Below are 20,862 nucleotides of genomic sequence, written 5' to 3'. Positions count from 1 at the left end.
CACAAATGCAGTCAGCCATGGGCCATGCATGAGGTATCAGGGTCTGGCCCAGAATTTACAGCTTGTAACTAAAGTTTTAACCCCTTAATCCCATATGACGTACTATCCAGTCGAGGTGACCTGGGACTTAATTCCCAGTGACAGGATAGTACTATCGCAGCTGACATCCGGCACCATGAGCCAGGAGCTGTCACGGACCGCCCCGGCATATTAACCCCTGGCACACTGCGATCAAACATGATCGCAGCATTCCGGGGGCATAGGGAAGCATCGCGCAGGGAGGGGGCTCCCTGCGGGCTTCCCTGAGACCCTCGGTACATGACGATGTGCTCACCTTGTACCGAGCATCTCCTCCCTGCAGGCCCTGGATCCAAAATGGCCGTGGGGCTACTTCCGGGTCCTGCAGGGAGGTGGCTTACAAGCGCCTGCTCAGAGTAGGTGCCTGCAAGCCTCCAGCAGTGCACGTCAGATCGCTGATCTGACACAGTGCTCCAAAAGTGTCAGATCAGCGATCTGTCACTATATATTGATGTCACCCCCGGGACAATGTGATAATGTAAAAAAAAAAAATTTAGATGTGTAAAAAAAAATAAAAAATTCCTAAGTAAAGAAAAAAAAAAAATTGTTCCCATAAATACATTTCTTTATCTAAATAAAAAAAGCAATAAAACTACACATATTTGGTATCGCCGCGTCCGTAACGACCCAACCTATAAAACTGTCCCACTAGTTAACCCCTTCAGTGAACACCGTAAAACAAAAAAACGAGGCAAAAAACAACGCTTTATTATTATACCGCCAAACAAAAAGTGAAATAACACGCAATCAAAAAGACGGATATAAATATCCATGGTACCGCTGAAAATGTCATCTTGTCCCGCAAAAAACGAGCCGCAATACAGCATTATCAGCAAAAAAATAAAAACGTTATAGTCCTCAGAATAAAGCGATGCAAAAATAATTATTTTTTCTATAAAATAGTTTTTATCGTATAAAAGCGCCAAAACATAAAAAAAGATATAAATGAGGTATCGTTGTAATCGTACTGACCCGAAGAATAAAGCTGCTTTATCCATTTTACCAAACATGGAATGGTATAAACGCCCCCCACAAAAGAAATTCACGAATAGCAGGTTTCGGTCATTCTGCCTCACAAAAATCGGAGTAAAAAGCGATCAAAAAATGTCACATGTCCGAAAATGTTACCAATAGAAAAGTCAACTCGTCCCGCAAAAAACAAGACCTCACATGACTCTGTGGACCAAAATATGGAAAAATTATAGCTCTCAAAATGTGGAGATGCAAAAACTAGTTTTTGCAATAAAAAGCGTCTTTTAGTGTGTGACAGCTAAAAATCTGCTAAAAAACCCGCTATAAAAGTAAATCAAACCTCCCTTCATCACCCCCTTAGTTAGGAAAAAATACTAAAATAAAAAAAATGTATTTATTTCCATTTTCCCATTAGGGTTAGGGCTAGGGTTAGGGTTAGGGCTAGGGTTAGTTCTAGGGTTAGGGTTGGGGCTAAAGTTAGGATTAGGGGTGTGTTGGGAGTTAGGGGTGTGGTTAGGGTTGGGGTTAGGGGTGTGTTGGGGTTAGGGGTGTGGTTGGGGTTAGGGGTGTGTTTGGGTTAGGGTTTCAGTTACAGTTGGGGGTTTTCACTGTTTAGGCACATCAAGGCTCTCCAAACATGACATGGCGTCCGATCTCAATTCGAGCCAATTCTGCGTTGAAAAAGTAAAACCGTGCTCCAACCCTTCCGAGCTCTCCCGTATGCCCAAACAGGGGTTTACCCCAACAAATGGGGTATCAGCATTCTCAGGACAAATTGGATATCAACTTTGAGGTCCAATTTCTCTTGTTACCCTTGGGAAAATAAAAATTTGGGGGGCTAAAAAACATTTTTGTGGGTAAAAAATGATTTTTTATTTTCACGGCTCTGCGTTATAAACTGTAGTGAAACACTTGGGAGTTCAAAATTCTCACAACGCATCTAGATAAGTTCCTTGGGGAGTCTAGTTTCCAAAATGTGGTCACTTGTGGGGGGTTTCTACTGTTTAGGTGCATCAGGGGCTCTGCAAATGCAACATGACGCCTGCAGACCAATCCATCAAAGTCTGTATTCCAAATGGCGCTCCTTCCCTTTCGAGCTCTGACATGCGCCCAGACGGTGGTTCCCCCCACATATGGGGTATCATCGTACTCATGACAAATTGTACAACAACTTTTGGGGTCCAATTTCTCCTGTTACCCTTGGAAAAATACAAAACTGGGGGCTGAAAAATATTTTTTGTGGAAAAAAAATAATTTTTATTTTCACGGCTCTGCGTTATGAACTGTAGTGAAACACTTGGGGGTTCAAAGCTCTCACAACACATCTAGATAAGTTCCTTAGGGGGTCTACTTTCTAAAATGGTGTCACTTGTGGGAAGTTTCAATGTTTAGGCACATCAGGGGCTCTCCAAACGCAACATGGTGTACCATCTCAATTCCAGTCAATTTTGCATTGAAAAGTCAAATGGCGCTCCTTCCCTTTCGAGCTTTGTCATGCGCCCATACAGTGGTTTACCCCCATATATGGGGTATCAGCGTACTCAGGACAAATTGCCCAACAACTTTTGGGGTTCAATTTCTTCTCTTACCCTTGGGAAAATAAAAAATTGGGGCGAAAAAATTATTTTTGTGAAAAAATATTATTTTTTATTTTTACGGCTCTGCATTATAAACTTCTGTGAAGCACTTGGTGGGTCAAAGTGCTCACCACACCTCTAGATAAGTTCCTTAGGGGGTCTACTTTCCAAAATGGTGTCACTTGTGGGGGGTTTCAATGTTTAGGCACATCAGTGGCTCTCCAAACGCAACATGGCATACCATCTCAATTCCAGTCAATTTTGCATTGAAAAGTCAAACGGCGCTCCTTCCCTTCCGAGCTCTGCCATGCGACCAAACAGTGGTTTACCCCCACATATGGGGTGTCAGCGTACTCAGGACAAATTGCATAACAACGTTTGGGGTCCAATACAGCATTATCAGCAAAAAAATAAAAACGTTATAGTCCTCAGAATAAAGCAATGCAAAAATAATACTCAGGTCAAATTGCATAACAACGTTTGGGGTCCAATTTTTTCTCTTACCCTTGGTAAAATAAAACAAATTGGAGCTGAAGTAAATTTTTTGTAAAAAAAAGTTAAATGTTCATTTTTTTTAAACATTCCAAAAATTCCTCTGAAACACCTGAAGGGTTAATAAACTTCTTGAATGTGGTTTTGAGCACCTTGAGGGGTGAAGTTTTTAGAATGGTATCACACTTGGTTATTTTCTATCATATGGACCCCTTAAAGTGACTTAAAATGTGATGTGGTCCCTAAAAAAAAATTGTGTTGTAAAAATGAGAAATTTCTGGTCAATTTTTAACCCTTATAACTCCCTAACAAAAAAAATTTTGGTTCCAAAATTGTGCTGATGTAAAGTAGACATGTGGGAAATGTTACTTATTAAGTATTTTGTGTGACATATCACTGTGATTTAAGGGCATAAAAAATCAGAGTTGGAAAATTGCAAAATTTTCGCCAAATTTCTGTTTTTTTCAGAAATAAACGGAGGTAATATCAAAGAAATTTTACCACTATCATGAAGCCCAATATGTCACGAGAAAACAATGTCAGAATCACTGGTATCCATTGAAGCGTTCCAGAGTTATAACCTCCTAAATGGACAGTGGTCAGAATTGTAAAATTTGGCCCGATTATTAACGTGCAAACCACCCTTGGGTTTTAAAGGGAACCTGTCATCCCCTTCAGGGGTTTGTAACTAAAAGAGCCACCTTGTGCAGCACAAATGCTGCATTCTGACAAGGTGGCTCTTTTAGTTATGATGCCTGCACACGCGGAAATAATCACTTAAAAAATGTGCCCCCTCATACCCTGAAACCGTCTGGGAGGAGGGTCTTTCCTTCCTAATCAGACAGAGCACAGCCTTCACTCTGGGCCTTTGCTTGCTGGGCGCCGCCTCCTCTTGTTGCATTATCGTTCCCGGCGCCTCACTGCTCGAGATGCTTGGAGCTTTATTTCTGGGGTTGCTCGGTGGGAGCTTGGGTTCTCGACCTGCATGTTTGGCACTCTTTGGAGAGCCACACACTGTAATACAGCAGCCATGTTGGTTGTGACATTACATTTATTGGCTGGCCGCAAAGCGTCACCAGGTCTATATCAGACCTGGTGCCGCCATGCTCGTCACAGTCTACTGCGGAGTCAAGCGTGTAGGGAGAGTTGCTGCTGAGATAGGGAGAGATTTGCTTGGTTCTTACTTAGTGTGGGTATACCATATAATATACAAATACCCATCTCAACTAACAGTCCTTCTGAGGACTAATAAAGCTGCATAGATATCAGTGCAAGGCAGGCAGACAGGCAGTGTATGTGGCAACAAGAGGGTCCATTACAGTTCTGTCTGCTGCTGCTATTACAGGTATTTCTAGACATAGCCCCAGGTATCAGGGGCCAGGAATATTTTTTTTACAAGCCAGCTATTTAAAACTGTGGTTTGTCCGTCACACGGATCAGAGATAAAAAGTGCGCTCCAAATTCTGCCATTTCTGGCCTCCCTTTAAATTTTGCTGCAGTGTGTTAGCGAATTTATTGACACCAGTTTGCTCGTAAAAATAGTTACCTACAGGCCAGCTATTTAAAACTGTGATTTGTCCATCACACACAGATCAGAGATAAAAAAAAGTGCGCTCCAAATTGCTGCCATTTCTGGCCTCCTTTTAAATTTTGTTGCAGTGTGTTAATGAAGTTATTGACACCAGTTTGCTGGTAAATATAGTTACCTACAGGCCAGGTGTTTCCATATAAACGGCTCATCCAAAAAAGTTTGCTTCATCACTGAACATAATGTTCCATGTAAACTGAGAGTCCTGTTCAAATTTTTGTTATGCCCATTCTGCAAATTCAGCTCGCCGATCTGGGTCATCATATTTGAGATGCTGCAGCAGCTGGATTTTGTAAGGGTGCCATTTATGAGTAGCTAATATCCGCCGAAGGGATGTTCGAATGATGCTAGATCGGAGCACTGAATTTGCAGAATGGGCAAAACAAAAATTGGAACAGGACCCTCAGTTTACTCAGACCATTATGCACAGTGATGAGGCAAATATTTTTGGGTGGGTCATTTATATGGATACACCTAAATAACATGGAAATGGTGGCAGTTTTCTTGCATTGAAATCTGCTGCAATGACACGGGTACTGCGTTCACCAGACATCAACACAATTTCTATCTGTCCCTCATGTGTTAACCTCTGTGACATGGCAATGGCTGTAAACAAAGAGAAACTTGTAAATAACTCATGAAAGAATAAAGTTACGTTAGAACCATGCACACCATTGTTTTTCTTGCAAAATTCTCAAAAAGTTTGATGTGCCACATGAGTGTCTCCCCATTGGAAAAAATAAAGTTAGATCCAAAATGGCAGACTTCAAAATGGCCACCATGCTCACCACCCATCTTGAAAAGTTTTCCCCCTCACATATACTAATGTGCCACAAACAGGAAGTTGATATCACCAACCATTCCCATTTTATTTACAGTAGGTGTATCCACATACATGGCCCACCCTGTAGATTTGGGCCTCTCGCCCGGTCCACTTGAAGTGGAGCAATAGGAGATCGCATGTATCGATGCCCAAATATTTGAGCAACCATGGTCACATGAAGGCGACGGTAGGAAAGTGTCACAAGAGGTGAAAGATGATAAGACACAATTGCCAGAAAGTCAGGAGGAGGACCAGGATGTGGAAGTGGAAGATGAGGTGGTGGATGATATAATAACTGACCCAAGCTGGCAGGAGGACATGCAGAGCAAGGACAGCAGCACACAGGGGGAGGGAGGCGTAGCACCCCAACAGGCAGGAAGAAGCAGTGTGGTGGCCACAGCCACCATTCCCTATAACAATAACACGACTGAATTTGCCAGTCCAACTGTTAGGTCTTCCCAAGTCTTTTTGTTTGTTTAAGACTCTGCCGATAACCCCAAAAAGGCCATGTGCACCACCTGCCAGGCCAGCATCAGCAGGGGTAGCAAAATTGCCAGCCTGACCACCATCAGCATGATCAGGCACATGACAGAAAAGCACCCCAACATTGTGGGCTGAACCCTAGGGTCCAGGAACAGTGTCTGTGGGCGACACCACTGCTTCTTCTGCTGTTGTGCGTGCAAGCCAATCCCCTGTCCATGGTGCATGTGAAGATGCCTCCTGCCCTGCACCTGTCATTGCACACACTCAACTAGGACCATCAGCAAGCACGTCCACGTCCTTGTCCTAGCACATCATTCAGTTGTTCATACCCCAGTCCTTGGAACGCAAGTGCAAATATGCAGCCAACGCCCCACAGGCCACACTACTAAAATCGCACATTTCCTGAGTGCTTGCGCTTGAAATGTTGCCTTTTAGGCTTGTGGAGATGGAAGCTTTCCTCAACCTGATGGTGGCAGCCATCCCTTGGTACTCAGTCCCCAGCCGCCACTATTTCTCCCGCTGTGCCGTTCCCGCATTACACAAGCATGTGTCCCACAACATTACCCATGCCCTCAACAATGCAATTACTGAGAAAGTCCACATAACCATGGACACGTGGACAAGTGCTTGTGGGAAGGGATGGTACATGTCGCTGATGGCACACTGGGTTAACATAGTGGAAGCCGGGACCCAGTCGTACCTTGGGATGGAACACGTCCTCCCAACACTGAGGATAGCAGGCTCTAGGTCAATCAGGGTTGACCCACAGTCTATAGCTCCTGCACCTCCTCCTCATCCTCTTTATCCTCCATCTCCAAAATGAGCACATCAGTCACAAGTTGGAAACACTGCAGCACTGCCTCAGCCAAGCAGCAACAGGCTGTGCTGAAGCTACTATGCTTAGGTGACAAACCGCGCAATGCTGAAGAGTTGTGGATAGCTCTGAAAGAGCAGGCAGATCTGTGGCTGACAGCGCTGAACCTACAGCCCGGCATAGTTGTGTGTAACAATGGCCGGAACCTGGTGGCGGCTCTGAGGCAAGGCGAGCTCACACACGTACCATGCCTGGCCCATGTGCTTAACCTCGTGGTTCAGCGGTTTCTCAAAACCTACTTGGAGCTGCCGGATCTGCTTGTCAAAGTATGCCGCCTGTGTGCCCATTTTAGAAAGTCAGCTGCAGCTTCTGCCGCCCTTGCCATGCTTCAGCAGCGTTTGCAGTTTCCGGCTCTCCGACTGGTGTGTGATGTCCCCACGTGTTGGAACTCTACACTGCAGATGTTGGAAAGGATTTGTGAGCAGAATAGGGAAGTTGTTGACTACCAGCATCAACAAAGCCATCGATATTCAGTTCAGACTCCACACATAAGATCTCAGGAGTGGACATGGATGTCAGACATATGTACCATAGTACAAAACTTTGAGGACTCCACCAAGATGGTGAGCGGTGATGATGCCATAATTAGCGTCACCATCCCGCTTTTCTGTGCTCTGAAATGCTTTCTGCTCACAATCAAAGAGGATGCATTGCAGGTGGAGCACGATGAGATGGAGCAAGGAATCATACAGGTTGATTACACACAGCCCAGCCTCATCTCATCCCAACGTGGATTGGGTGACAACGAGGAAGAGGAGGAGGAAGAACAGGAGCTAGTTTCATGCGCTATAGATGGTACTACCTGCACAGCTGTTATACCGTCTGTTCAGCCTGGATGGCCTGAGGATAGGGAGGAGGAGGAGAGCATGTTCAGTTGTCCTCTTGGTGGGGATATGGAAGCCTTGCCTGTTAGCAGTCTGGCACGCATGGCTGAGTTTGTTACGCTGCCTTTCCCGTGACCCTTGTGTTCTCAAAATTTTGGGTGACAGTCATTTCTGGTTGGTGACACTTCTAGACCCATGCTACAAGGAGAACTTTCCTATCTCTTATTCCCGAGGTGGACAGGTATACCAAAATGGGGCAGTACCAGAAGGCTCTTGTTGCAGAATTATTAACAAAAATTCCCATCTGAAAATGCTTACAGCAGATGTCACATTTCGTTGGACAACCAAGGAGTACAGGCAAGAGAGACACAACTTCAATCCAGCAGAGGCAGGGGAACACTGGCAAAGTTCTGGGAAAGCTTTCTCAGACTCTCCCATCGCACAGTCCCTGAGGCGCGGGGTACTCTCACAAGGAGTGCAAAGTTTTCAAAGATGCTGAGGGAGTACGTTGCTGACCGTACCAACGTCCTCCGTGATTCCTCTTTGCCTTATAATTATTGGGTATCCAAGCTGGACACATGGCATGAACTGGCTCTCTACACCTTGGAGGTCCTGGCCTGCCCTGCCGCTAGCATTTTGTCAGAGCGGTTATTTAGTGCTGCTGGTGGAATTATAACTTATAAGCGCATCCACCTGTCAACTGAAAATGCTGACAGACTGACTCTTATACAAATGAACAAGGGCTGGATTGGGACAGACTTCTCAACACCACCGAATGATAGCAGTGTAACATAAACTCAAATCCTGTGTCTTTTTTGGGAGGTCTATTCCCATGCACCTCTTCATACTCACACAAGGGTTTACACTTCCTGATTTTGGCTATTTGCTGTTCTGCTCCTCCTTCTCTTCATCCTCATCCTCCACTCCCATATCACCAGGGTAACCATGGGCTATGATGCAACACCCACATCAATTTTTTAAAAGGGTGTTTATGATGCCCGTACAAACAATTTGTTAGACAGTATGTTCATGCATAACCCCTGGGGGTAAATGTTTGTCAGCCCATCCAAATTTTTTGGGCAGCCCTTGCATTCACTGCATAGGCAAACACCATGGGAGATCCACTTCCTAATAAAGGGAACATTTTTTCATAAGGCCCTCCTTTATGTCTCTTCAAATGGGCATTGGAGTGCCTCCAAATTTCAGAAAAACTTCCAGAGGTCTTCCCCATGCTGTTCCTATGTAATTTGAGCACTGTTCCCATTAATTTCCACATTTTCTAGTCCCTCTGCAGACCCCTTTGCAGATCGTGCTCGTTGCTCAGATTGAGCACCCGAGCATTCCAATTTGCTCGACCCGAGCAACGAGCACCAGAGCATTTTAGTGCTCGCCCATCACTAGTAAAAAGTATAAGAAAGAAACAGCATGGATAAAAAACCTTAGCTCAAAGCTCATAGACTGGTTTCAAACATCAACAGAATGTCAAAACATCTCGATGAATCTATCACCAGCTTAAAATACCCGCAGGATACAGAATATAAAGCTGCACCCAAAAGGTGAAAGGTGGACAAACGAAAACGCCTGTGTTAAAGCTAGACAGACTGCAGCCAGAATTTAGAACCCAAACATCCAGAGAAAAGTTTTCTTCTGTGGCTTGGCAGAAAGAGAAGCAGACCACAGAACAAAAGCTGAAGAGATCGAATCCAGGAGCATGACAGTTTCAACAACATGGTGGTGGAAGAGTATGTGTTCACACATCTCCACTTACTGAGCAATGGGTCAAGACAATTTAACTTCTGGGTCTCCAAATTGGACACATAGCCTGAGCTTGCCCTTTACACTTTGGAGGTGCTGGCCTGCTCTACGGCAAGTATACTGTTGCAACATGTTTTTAGCACAGCATGAGGTTTGATCACACACAGGCACATGCTCCTAGCCACATCCAGCACGGGCAAGCTCACATTCATTAAAATGAACAATGTGTTGGTCCCATAGGACTGAATAGAAAAGTGTACCAGCCACATCCAGCCATTGTTAGACTCCACTGCAGTTTGTTCAATCTATATGCCCTTCAAAATGTTTTGGGGCATCCCCAATTTAAAATTAAATTTTTTTTAAAAAAAAACAACAACAAGGAGTGTGTTTTGCAGAGTACACCCACACAGGTTGTTTTCAGAGTACCCCCGACAAGGCAGTTTTGTAGTATACACTGACACATGCTGTTAGGCAGAGTAAATCCGCAGAGGTTGGTTTGAAAAGTACCCCCATAGAGGCTATTATTAGAGTACTCCAACAGAGGATGGTTTGCAGAATATCCCCCGCAGAGTGTGTACACACAGGCTTTATGGCACATGTGAAGGATCTGCACCTTGCCACCCCACCTGACTTCAATATTACGTCAACGGGATCACGTGATACGGTCTTCCAACTTACACCAACGTGACTTTCCACACTCCCTGGTGAGACATAAGGTCAGATTTATATAGTTTCACTGACACTGCCCTGTTCACATGGGCACAGGAAGTCAGGGGAATGAGAGGATGTGGCCCATGCAAACACTGACTTGGCACCACACTCACCCACAACCCTGACAGGCTGAGAGTCCCCTTTCACTAGCCCCAGTGAAAGAGAACCTTAACTCGGTAGGACTGCACCAGTTCCTCATTCGATATACGCCTGGTCCATTAACAGGGTTATATCGGGCCAAAAACCAGCACCGGTAGCATGGGAAATTAAACCAATACACGGACGTGTGGGTTCATGGATCAAGGTAAAAGAGCAGCCCAAGGTTAAATTATATATTTAATTTCCTTATGGGCACACTAGACAATATACTATGTACACAATGGTTACATATATACAATGGTCAGATATGCAAATACAGGTTAAGTACAACAGATATAAGCACGTATTAAGAGTCATAAGAAAGGTCTGTATTACGGAGGAGGGGCTGCCACTTCGGAGGCTTGTGGTCCCCTCTGTGGCTTGACTGCTCCTCACACGATAAGTTGTCGCGATCTCCCCAGAAAAAAACCCACTAGGCAGAGCTCTGCAGGAGCACTTAACCCCTCTGGGTCACTCCCCTCCTGCCCTCTGGGTTGACCCTAACTCCCCTCCCCATAAGGTTTGAAAAATCATAACTCCTTTTTGGACGGTCCTAAGTCGGCAGTTCTGGTGTCATCAGATCCTACTTTGCAAATGGGTTTCTACTTGGTGTTCTAGGTAGCTCCATGGCCCTGGGTGCTAGAATGGGTCGAGATCCAGCCGGGCACTTGCTATTTTCTGGGGATCTCAGAAATATAACCAGTGTGTGGCCAGGACATACATTAAGCCCATGTTCTCCTTATGAAATCCTAGGAGTTTGAACAAAGCAATTTTGACAGCATGGTCTCCACAGGACAGCAAGCTTTTGTTCTGCTCTGAGCTGGAAAAGGTGTCAATTCTGTCACTCGCAGTCCTTTGACTCTCCATCCCCCCCTACTGTAGTTTGGTGTTCTGTTACAACTGCACACTGAAATGATTGTTATAATCCCATGCCAAAGAGGATACAAATGATTGCATGGAATTATATCTCCAATATTTTTCACAGCACTGTACTCCCACAGACACGGTGCACAGTAGAAAAATGTGTTTTTCTACACATTATGCACACAGACATGGGTGCAGACTAGAAAAAATTTGCTTTTATGCACAGTACTCCCACAGACACGGGTCCAGAGCAGAACAATTTGTTTTTATGCACAGTATTCCCACAGACATGGTTGCAGAGTAGAACATTTTTTTTACTCACATTACTCCCACAGAAACGAGTGCAGATTATTTTTAAAAATGTTTACACACTCTACTCCCACAGTCACAGGTGCACAGTATTCCCACAGACATTGGTGCAGATTATTTATTTATTTTTTTTTACGCTCTGTGGGAATGTTACTCACTCGAGTGCGTAGTAAGGTAATGCAGAAACCGTTTCCATTTAAATGTCCATGCTGTTTTATTGGTGCTTTATAAACCATGCCACAAGCAAAGGAAAATAAATGACAGTGCAGGCAAAACGAAGTAAACTGTTCTTACCTAAGTCACTTTAGCGATAGTCCAAGACATCCAGGCTGGATAGCATCCAGTAAACTGCCTCAATCTGGAGACATCACAGAGAAGGTCTTCTCACCTCCAGGTACAGATCATGTGTCAAACAAGCAGACTCCATTTTACCTAGTGAAACACACCCTGAGGTGGGTATGTGGACTGCCAAATCTGCCCATCTCTCAGGTTTCTCATGAAACCTGGCCCAGATGCACAAACAAGCCTCTTAATACTATGTTTACTAGAGCAATACTCCAGGTTTACATCACAGAGGACAACCATCTTTGTGATAAATACCATCCATCAATTATGGGTCTGTCAGCCACCTTACATACCTCCTCCCTTTGCCTAAAGCTGTGGGGCTTAGCACCTTCAACTACTAGACACTGGATTGTTGAGAGGGCATTGGTATTACCATGTAACGTCCTAGCTCTATGTTCCACATGAAAGCTGAACTCATGCAGGACTAAAAACCAGCCGGTAACTCTAACATTTGTCCCCTTTTTCTCCCTCATCCACCTGAGTGGAGCATGGTCTGATACGGATTTAAATTTTCACCCTAATAGATAGTATCGTAATGTGTCCACCGCCCACTTTATGACCAAGCATTCCTTTTCTACAATGAAATAATTCTTCTCACATGCCTACAGCTTCCTACTCAGGTAAAGCATGGGGTGCTCCTCCCTGTGTAGCTCCTGAGAAAGAGCAGCACCTAAACCAACTGAGGTGTCTGTCTGAAGTACAAATTCCTTCTTAAAGTCGGAGGCAACCAGGACCTGCTGCCTACACAGAGCTACTATCAGTTTTTGAAAGTCCATCTCCACCTCCGCAGTCCTTTTGGCCATAGTTGATTTTGTCCCCTTCAGGAGATCAGTTGGGGTTGAGTCTATCATGGCAAAGTTTAGGATGAATCTCCTGTTGGATCCCACAATTCACACAAAGGCTCTAACATGCTTCTTTGAGAGTGGTCAGTTTTCTATTGCGTTCACTTTTCTGGATTTGGGATTTGATCTCACCTCTACCTACTACATATCTCAGGTATTTGGCTTCTTTTCCCATGGCACATTTTTTCCCACCTGGGCCTTTCACAGATGATTTCCTCAATCGGGCTGAAGATTACAATACCAATCAAGTATGCTGCGGCATAATTCTTATGGCCCTGGCTCTCTGCAGTCCAAATGGCATCCAAGCGTATTTGAAGCATACGTCGGACGTAGAGAAAGCCGTCTTCTCCTTGACTTCTTTTGACATGGGTATTTGCCATCATCCCTTTGTTAAATACAAAGTGGTTATTTACCTTGCCGGCCCAAGTCAGCTTCCTATAATCTTTACAGAACCTCCATTTGCCATTGGGTTTTGGAACCAGGTCAATCAGACTAGACAATCCACTCTTTGATTCCTCAATGACTCCGAGATTTAACATGCGCCTTACTTTTCTGGAGATCAGCTCTTGCTGGGCCTTGGGAATTCAATAGGGCTTCAAGTTCACACGCACAAGTGGTTCCATCAGAACCTCGAGTTCCATGACCTTTGTACACCTCCGCAAATCTGAAAACAGGTTCTGCTGCAGCAACTCCTGACACTGCTTTTTTTGGGCTTTCGCAGTGTCTCCGTTATTGCGGCTCCTTCAACATCTGCTTCTGGCTTGACCAGCAAACACAGACTTTCAATGTGATCCCTGTTTTGCCATGGCTTGATAAGATTGATGTGGTACACTTGGTATAGTTTTTGTCTTCCTAATTGATGAGTCTTGTAGTTAACTTCACTGAGTTTCTCCACCACCTAATAGGGGCCTTGCCATTTGGCCAAGAACTTACTCTCCACTGTAAGAATAAGTGCGAGGACTCGAGGGCTGAACTGATACGTATCAGGCTCTTTCTCATAATCATATGTGGTGCTTTTGACGCAGGTGTCAATCCCAAGAAAATCCTTGATGGTCGTTTGACCAAATTCCCTAAGAACACCACCTTAAATCTACTCCCGAAGGTCCGTAAGGAACTTTATTAATCCTCCTGGACGTCCAATTGTTTCTGGCATTAGTGAGCTGTGCGATATGGCACATAAATTTATTGACCATTACCTTAAATCAATAGAAGAAATGCTGTACTCCTATGTCAGAGACACTACAGATGTCCTTACAAAGGTAAATGTAATTTACCTCTAGCCAAATATGATTCTTGTTACGATTGACACTGAGTCTCTTTATACCTCAATACGCCATGAAAATGGTTTATGGACAATTCAATTTTTAGCAACCAAAATCCCATGTACATACTTAGAGACCAGGGTGGTAGAGAATATCTGTCTGCAGTATCAGATAACAGCGGGAGGACAAAAAAGAGCAAACTTATTATATCTAAAAGATATCCTATCATTTTATTATATCATAGAAAAGGTAAAATGTCACAACAATATATAGAACACCAAAAAACAATGCAGACTGTTATGAACCCCACCCACACCTATCCCCACCCCACATATACACTTCAGTCCCTGGAAAGATAAATAAATAAAGGTCCAAAGACCGTAACTCAGGGAAAAGATAGTGCGTCCAAACATGGACGTCAGGGAAGCAGCACAATTCAATTTTTCCTGGGAATGACCAACTGGAATGTTGATATATGTGAGTTCATATTGGAACTGCTTGAATTTATCCTTATGCAATTTATTCTGTGTTTAAGGAAAGGTTCTATCTATAGAAACAAAGGACAGCCATGGGTGAGGCATGTGCGCCATCGTTTGCAAACCTGTTTGCTGTTCCGCTCTGTGCGGTTATCTACTTGGCAACAGGCACGTGTTTCTGACATCATAGGCCTGATTAGCCCAACACGCGTGCCTGCCGTGATGCTGGTGGGCTGTAGCTACCTAACAGCACGAACAGCAGTGCCCATGCACTGTTGTAATTGGCACCCGTGGCCACAGCATAAAAAGTGGATAGTACACCATCACATTATACCTCCCCTTGAGAAAGCAACACATAAAACATGCTTTGGGGCATTGCTGGTGGGCTCAACTCTTCCTCACCATGGGTAAGCAACACTTTATTTAATGAATTTATGTCAGGACTCTGAACATTTTTTACCTTTTGTGCATTACTGCCCTTTTCCAAGATGGCGTCTTTGGTCTCATGTGCACTGTGTCTTCCTGCTATAAAACTCCACCCCAGCCTTCAGTCTGTGCTAGAGTATTCTGCCTTGCATCCAGCTCCTGACCTCTGATTCCTCCCTGGCTATACACCTGCTCCTGTGAACCTGTGTGGTGATCCTGCTACTCTGCTCTGAGTTCCTGCTGCATACACAAGTTTCCAGTAATCCTCCTTCATCTGCTGCTCGTGTTTACTTCATCTGCATTTGCTGGACATGTAAGCTTCTGCTGCTCTGCAATAACCTGAGACTATTAACCAGGCCTCCCTGGTTGAGCTAAGATATGATTTGAACTGCCTTATAAGCATATCTATCTGTGTTTGGACTAAGACAAGGATTTATTCGTGTCAAGTTTCCTCAAGAATAACTGTGCTTCATAGACTTTCTGCTTGATTGCATTTCCCTCTGAAGTTTCCTATAGACTGTTAAGCTGCGTTTATTATTTGCACCAAGTGTTGTGGACTTGAGTTTCTCTCTGCACCTGTTTGAATCACCGTGTGATAATATAGACTTTACCACTTATAAAACTGTGTCCTGTAGTTGTCTTGTTCCACGCAAAGAGTCTCCTGAGTTACCCCCTATAATTATTACAGGTTCACAGGAGCAGGTGTATAGCCAGGGAGTAATCAGAGGTCAGGAGCTGGATGCTAGGCAGAATACTCTAGCACAGACTGAAGGCTGGGGTGGAGTTTTATAGCAGGAAGACACAGTGCACATGAGACCAAAGACGCCATCTTGGAAAAGGGCAGTAATGCACAAAAGGTAAAAAATGTTCAGAGTCCTGACATTTTCCTTTTGTCTCACGTAATCCATGATTCCTTGAGACTGGGTGTTTTTGTGTCTTGCACATTGTGTGCTGCTTTATGCATAGGATTTTTGTGCAGCTCTCCATCCTTTTTCCTCCTTATTGGACTCATTTTGTACCTAATGGTAATAATTTGTATTTGTATTCAGCACAACCTCACCACCTATTTGGACCTTGGATACCTCACCCCCTTTCGAACCTCCGCCCCCTTTTGGGACACCCCAGTATGGAGTTGGTTGATTCCCCATGGAACCCTCGACCCCTTGATACCTTTTTGACCAGTCCAAACAGGTCATTGGCTTTCCGGTTATCGCCCTGGACAACCCACGTCTGTATTGGCCTCAGAAGAAAGTGCGCAAACTGGTCCACTGCCACTTGCTCTACCATTTGCACAAAGGTAGAGGACCCTTCCTGCAACCATTTTTGGACCAGGTACAGCAGATCAAACATTTAGGAGCGAGGGGGTTTGTCCCAGTGATACGTCCAGTGGTGGACCAGTTGTGCCCTGACAATCATTGTTACCCCCAAGAGCGCCAAAATTTACGTTTTCAGCTTTGTGCCTTCTGGGGCTATCCCGTAAAGTATGTACTTCTGCCCATTGCTCCCACGGGATTTTCTCCCTCATAGCGACCTTTTTAAAAACGCACAAAAAGGCCTCTATTCCATCACCCTTGGTCATTTTCTGCAGCGCTCTCCTTACAGCTTTCCGGATGGAAAAATCATCAGCAGACCTTGGAGTTGGAGTTGCTGCTGTGCCACGATTCATTTATCTGAGCAATTAAATCTGCTGCTGTTGTTGGTGCTGCACATGTTGTTGCTGCTGCTATTGCTGGAAGTGGTGCTGGATCTGTTGCATAAGCAGCTTACTTGTCTCCTGTTGTGCCGGCTGATGCTGCTGTAGCTGTTGCTGCTGCTGCCGCTGGGCTTGCACCAGGTGTCTAACCAGTTCCTTCATGCTGTCTGAGGTTGCATGCTGGCTTATGGACGCCTTCAACCAGGACTAGCAGTACCTCTGTAGCAGTTACACATGTTCCCTGGGAATGCTGTCCACACTTCTAACACCAATTGTCTGAATGCTACTCACTTGGGTGCGCTGTGAGGTAGTACAGTAACCATTTCCATTTAAATAGAGCAGAATGGCGGCAGCACCCGTGATCCGACATTTATACAGGCTGGGTCACGTGGTGCGATGGACAATTACAGCATTGCCAATACTTGAAATTGCTGTGATGATGGCTCCAAAAGTGTCCACTGCCTAGAAGCTCATTTGCTCATCCCTATTCATAACTCCAGTGGTGTTACATGTTCATAACTTCTATCTTGCTTCTGCTATTGTATTTACATGTGGAAACACACAAGGGAATATACAGCTCTGGCAAAAATTAAGAGACCACCACATCAAAACTCTGTCATGGGCAGCCCAATCTCCAGACCTGAACCCCATTGAAAACCTCTGGAATGTAATCAAGAGGATGATGGATAGTCACAAGACATCAAACAAAGAAGAATTGCTTAAAGTTTTGCACCAGAAGCAGTGTGAAAGACTGGTGGAAAGCATGCCAAGACGCATGAAAGCTGTGATTAACAATCATGGTTATTCCACAAAATATTGATTTCTGAACTCTTCCTGAGTTAAAACATTAGTGTTGTTGTTTCTAAATGATTATGAACTTGTTTTCTTTGCATTATTTGAGGTCTGAAAGCACTGGGTTTTTTATTTAAGTTTGACTATTTTTCTTGGTCAGAAAAAAATCCAAAATGTATTGCTTGGAAATTCGAAGACATCGTCACAAGTTTATAGAATAAAAGAACAATTTACATTTTATTCAAAAATATACCTATAAAGAGAAAAATCAGACAAACTGAACATTTTAAATATACCAAGGACACACCCAAATAATAAGAGGTGAAAAAGAGGCATAAGCAATAAAATTTAAGACATGATACTTTTATTGGACAAAAAACATAATATTTAAAAACACAAGACAAGGAGATTCAAACAGAATACTGATGAAACATACAAAAAAAGAGGAAAAAAGGACACAACTGCATGGCACTATAACACCTTCTTAGGATTAATTAGTATTTATGGGAACCAGCCCTAAAAAAAAAAAAAAAATTTTACATAAATATAAAGTGGCACATGCACACTAGAGAGTTTTTGACTGAAAAAAACGCATCATTATAATGCCAATAGCACCCAATGACTAACTTGCAGTTTAGTATCTATCAGATTACAAGCTACAAAGTGCCTAGTGCTACAATATTACATTACTCAAAAAGGTATTATTGTTTCGTATAATTATAATGATGATCTAAACTATAATGATATAAAAAATGCCAAGATGTCTGCACTACTTAGGCTAAACTACAAATGCTCAGTGTACACATATATCACAAATGCAATCCCAAGTAGTAGCAGTATACAAAGTGCTTAATGCTGCATTATTGTGGTAAATTTAAACAGAATCATTAACATAGTGATCTAAGCTCTCAAAAAGACAAAGTGTCAATGTGCCTATACCGCCTTAAAACACCTGAAGGTGTCTAGTGCAAGAGGTAGCTAATAATGAAATAGAAAATCGCAACAGCAGAGAACCTATTGTACTCACATATATATGTGCCTTTCTTTGTATGTCCATCAGTGACCCCAGGGGGGTCACTGATGGACATACAAAGAAAGGCACATATATATGTGAGTACAATAGGTTCTCTGCTGTTGCGATTTTCTATTTCATTATTAGCTACCTCTTGCACTAGACACCTTCAGGTGTTTTAAGGCGGTATAGGCACATTGACACTTTGTCTTTTTGAGAGCTTAGATCACTATGTTAATGATTCTGTTTAAATTTACCACAATAATGCAGCATTAAGCACTTTGTATACTGCTACTACTTGGGATTGCATTTGTGATATATGTGTACACTGAGCATTTGTAGTTTAGCCTAAGTAGTGCAGACATCTTGGCATTTTTTATATCATTATAGTTTAGATCATCATTATAATTATACGAAACAATAATACCTTTTTGAGTAATGTAATATTGTAGCACTAGGCACTTTGTAGCTTGTAATCTGATAGATACTAAACTGCAAGTTAGTCATTGGGTGCTATTGGCATTATAATGATGCGTTTTTTTCAGTCAAAAACTCTCTAGTGTGCATGTGCCACTTTATATTTATGTAAAATTTTTTTTTTTTTTAGGGCTGGTTCCCATAAATACTAATTAATCCTAAGAAGGTGTTATAGTGCCATGCAGTTGTGTCCTTTTTTCCTCTTTTTTTGTATGTTTCATCAGTATTCTGTTTGAATCTCCTTGTCTTGTGTTTTTAAATATTATGTTTTTTGTCCAATAAAAGTATCATGTCTTAAATTTTATTGCTTATGCCTCTTTTTCACCTCTTATTATTTGGGTGTGTCCTTGGTATATTTAGTATATTTGGAGGTGGCAAGTCCACTATTGGATGTTGTTCATATATAAAACTGAACATTTTGCAGTGGTCTCTTAATTTTTGCCAGAGCTGCATATGTAAAATCACACTCGCTGTGAAGAACCTTCCTGGTTTACCATATATACTCAAGTATAAGCAGACCCGAGTATAGGCCGACCTCCCTAATTTTGCAACAAAAAAACTGGGAAAACTTATTGAGTCGAGTATAAGCCTGTGGGGGAAAATGCAGCAGCTACCGGTAAATGTCAAAAATAAAAATAGATACCAATAAAAGTAAAATAAATTAAGACATCAGTAGGTTAAGTGTTTTTGAATATCCATATTGAATCAGGAGCCCCATATAATGCTCCATACAGTTCTTTATGGCCCCATAGATGCTCCATATAATGCTCCATGCAGTTCTTTATGGCCCCATAGATGCTCCATATAATGCTCCATGCAGTTCTTTATGGCCCCATAGATGCTCCATATAATGCTCCATGCAGTTCTTTATGGTCCCATAGATACCTCATATAATGCTCCATCCAGTTCTTTATGGCCCCTTAGATGCCCCATATAATGCTCCATCCAGTTCTTTATGGCCCCATAGATGCCACATATAATGCTCCATGCAGTTCTTTATGGCCCCATAGATGCCCCATATAATGCTCCATGCAGTTATGGCCCCATAGATGCCACATATAATGCTCCATGCAGTTCTTTATGGCCCCATAGATGCTCCATATAATGCTCCATGCAGTTATGGCCCCATAGATTCCCCATATAATGCTCCATGCAGTTCTTTAGGGCCCCATAGACGCTCCATATAGCATTGTGCCACATGTAATGCTGCTGCACTAAAAAAAAAAAGACATACTCACCTCTCGTCGTTGCCAGCTGCTCCTCAGCGTCCCGTCTCTCCGCACTGACTGTTCAGGCAGAGGGCGGTGCGCACACTAATACGTCATTGCTCCATCTGACCTGAACAGTCACAGCAGAGGACGCGGAAGACGGAGCGGCGGTGGAACCCGGGAAGGTGAATATGAAATACTCTCCCGGTGAGGTCCCTGCATGTCCCACGGTCTCAGGGAGTGGCAGCTTCTTCCTGTAGTGAGCGGTCATGTGGCACCGCTCATTACAGTAATGAATATGCGGCTCCACCCCTATGGGAGTGGAGTCCATATTCATTACTTTAATGAGCGGTACCAGTGACCGCTGAACAGGGGAAGAAGCTGCAGCGCCTGAAGACCGTGGTACATGCGGGGACCGCGTCAGGAGTGCCGGGAGCAGGTGAGTATTTGACAGGCGTCGCTCCCCCTCACCCGCCGACCCCCCCGCCTTCCATGACTCGAGTATAAGCCGAGAGTGGCACTTTCAGCCCATTTTTTTGGGCTGAAAATCTCGGCTTATACTCGAGTATATATATATAGCACAGTAACATTTTATTTAAACACATCCAATTGTGGAAGTTATTATTATTCCACAATTAAAATTGACTTTTGTTAGTGGGAAAGCCCTTTAAAGTCTAGTGTTGCACACAAAAGTGTTAATGAAGGCCTCGCTGGAGAATGACAGAAAATGTTGCAAATTTTCAAAGGTTTTTATGCAAATTTTTCTGGTATAAAACGTTTGATGAATTGAACCTATAAAGTTCTGTAAGGAGACACTGCAGTTTGACGAGAATTAATAATG

At 43.4% G+C, this 20,862-nt stretch overlaps 1 protein-coding gene across 1 annotated transcript in view; it reads left to right on the top strand.

Annotated features, from left to right (window-relative positions):
• The window catches only part of ATP8B3 (ATPase phospholipid transporting 8B3), a 575,725-nt gene that overhangs the window by 51,224 nt on the left and 503,639 nt on the right, over positions 1-20,862 (top strand). The window lies entirely within an intron of this gene.

This window comes from Ranitomeya variabilis, chromosome 1, assembly GCF_051348905.1.
Source record: "Ranitomeya variabilis isolate aRanVar5 chromosome 1, aRanVar5.hap1, whole genome shotgun sequence".
Classification (NCBI taxonomy): Eukaryota; Metazoa; Chordata; class Amphibia; order Anura; family Dendrobatidae; genus Ranitomeya; species Ranitomeya variabilis.
Note: the sequence above shows the minus strand (reverse complement) of the source record. Positions and strands in the feature narration are given on the sequence as shown.